Raw genomic sequence first — 2,836 nt, 5'->3', positions numbered from 1 at the left:
CCCTCTCTCCTCAGGCTGTCAGGCGGTAGTGTGGCAGTATGTTCAGGGGGTGGAGGCTCATGTTGAATTTATGTGTGTGTGTGGAGTGGGCTGTGTTTATGGCCCTTCACAAAAGTGTTACTGTGGCAACAGGAACTGGACCGGCTTGCCATCACACACAGCCTCCTGTTTTCCCTTTAAAGCAATCTGTTACTCAAAGACCTTAAAACTCTCCATCTCCTGAGTGTGTGTGTGTGTGTGTGTGTGTGTGTCCATTCGCCTGTCTGTCAATCCGTCTGCATGTCTGTCTTTCTTTTGCATCTGGCCCAGGAATGCTGTGTCTCATCCTTTATAATAATATAATATGCCATTTAGCAGACGCTTTTATCCAAAGCGACTTAAAGTCATGTGTGCATACATTTTTACGTATGGGTGGTCCCGGGGATCGAACCCACTACCCTGGTGTTACAAGCGCCATGCTCTACCAATTGAGCTACAGAGGACCTTTAGAGCCAAGACTGTACACTACCAGTCAAAAGTGGAATGCTTTCCCAACAGTCTTGAAAGAGTTCCCACATATGCTGCTTTTGGCTGCTTTTCCTTCACTCTGCGGTCCGACTCATCCCAAACCATCTCAATTGGGTTGAGGTCGGGGGATTGTGGAGGCCAGGTCATTTTCCTGTTGAAAAACAAATGATAGTCCCACTTAGCCCAAACCAGATGGGATGGTGAATCGCTGTAGAATGCTGTGGTAGCCATGCTGGTTAAGTGTGCATTGAATTCTAAATAAATCACAGACACTGTCACCAGCAAAGTACCCCCATACCATAACACCTCCTCCTCCATGCTTTACGATGGGAAATACACATGCAGAGATCATCCGTTCACCCACACGGGTCTCACAAAGACACAGCGGTTGGAACCAAAAATCTCCAATTTGGACTGCAGACCAAAGGACAAATTTCCACCGGTCTAATGTCCATTGCTCGTGTTTCTTGGCCCAAGCAGGTCTCTTCTTCTATTGGTGTCCTTTAGTAGTGATTTCTTTGCAGCAATTCGACCAGGAAGGCCTGATTCACACAGTCCCCTCTGAACAGATGATGTTGAGATGTGTCTGTTACTTGAACTCTGTGAAGCATTTATTTGGGCTGCAATTTCTGAGGCTGGTAACTCTAATGAACTTATCCTCTGCAGCAGAGGTAACTCTGGGTCTTCTATTCCTGTGGCGGTCCTCACGAGAGCTAGTTTCATCATAGCGCTTGATGGTTTTTGCGACTGCACTTGAAGAAACTTTCCGTTTTGACTGACCTTCATGTCTTAAAGTAATGATGGACTGTTGTTTCTCTTTGCTTATTTGAGCTGTTCTTACCATAATATGGACTTGGTCTTTTACCAAATATGGCTATCTTCTGTATACCCCCCTACCTTATCACAACACAACTGATTGGCTCAAACGCATTAAGAAGGAAAGAAATTCGACAAATTAACTTTTAAGAAGGCACACTTTTTAATTGAAATGCATTCCAGGTGACTACCTCATGAAGCTGGTTGAGAGAATGCCAAGAGTGTGCAAAGCTGTCTTCAAGGTAAAGGGTGGCTATTTGAAGAATCTCAAATATAAAATATATTTTGATTTGTTTAACACTTTTTTGGTTACTACATAATTCCATATGTGTTATTTCATAGTTTTGATGTTTTCACTATTATTCTACAATGTAGAAAATAGTAAAAATAAAGAAAAACCCTGGAATGAGTAGGTCCCATGTAGCTCAGTTGGTAGAGCATGGAGTTTGCAATGCCAGGATTGTGGGTTCGATTCCCACGGGAGGCCAGTATGAAAATGTATGTACTCACTAACTGTAAGTCGCTCTGGATAAGAGTGTCTGCTAAATGACTAAAATGTGTGTCCAAACCTTTGACTGGTACTGTATCTACAGTGACCAAGGACATTCCCCCCTTAGAGAACTGCACCAACTGAGAGGAAAAAAAATCTCCTCCCCTTTTAATTTCTACTACTCCCTCCATTCCTCCATTTTATGTGACAAAGACTGGCTGACACCCTACACATACACATGATTAACATCGCCCATAGACCTGTGAACAAAAAGACCTGGAAAGAGGGCCAGCAATTATGACTCATTGTGTTGGTGCTGATAGACTGAATAAAAAAGCTCTCGCCCTGCGCTAGCTAGCTACAGTGTCTGTATTCACCAGAGCCTGAACTCCACTGTCTGAAGGACGAAGAATCTGTGTGAGTCACACACCAAACTGAGGCTTGGGCAAAGGATGCTGCAGCTACATTTATATGGTGTGGTTATTGTGACTAGCTCTGGTCCATATCCCTACAGTCTCTTTGGTGTGGCTGTGGTTGTTGTGACTAGCTCTGGTCCATATCCCTACAGTCTCTTTGGTGTGGCTGTGGTTGTTGTGACTAGCTCTGGTCCATAGCCCTACAGTCTCTGTGGTGTGGCTGTGGTTGTTGTGACTAGCTCTGGTCCAGGGCTCCAAAGTCTACATTTGGGCCCTACCTCCCTCTAGCTAATGGATGGAGCAGTAAGAAGAAAGAAAGTGTACGAATATTTTGCCTCTTTCTTTACGCTCTTCTTCTGTACCACTCAGAATTTCTAATGTATTCTCTCATTCAGTATATATTAGTGCCGTAGCAAACCGTAGCGAAACATTTTGCAAGAGAAAACGTTTTGCAACAAAAATTAGAGTTTGTTCTTGGTCAAGTTCAGGTAGGTGGTCCCCGTTTCAGTCAGTTTTCTTCCGTTTGGTGTCTAGTGGATAAGACCTTGATTAGCCAATAACCTAATTACAAAGCATCTATTATCTATCAATCAGGACAACTCCAGTG

The sequence above is a fragment of the Coregonus clupeaformis genome, chromosome 33 (assembly GCF_020615455.1).
Source record: "Coregonus clupeaformis isolate EN_2021a chromosome 33, ASM2061545v1, whole genome shotgun sequence".
Classification (NCBI taxonomy): domain Eukaryota; kingdom Metazoa; phylum Chordata; class Actinopteri; order Salmoniformes; family Salmonidae; genus Coregonus; species Coregonus clupeaformis.
Note: the sequence above shows the minus strand (reverse complement) of the source record.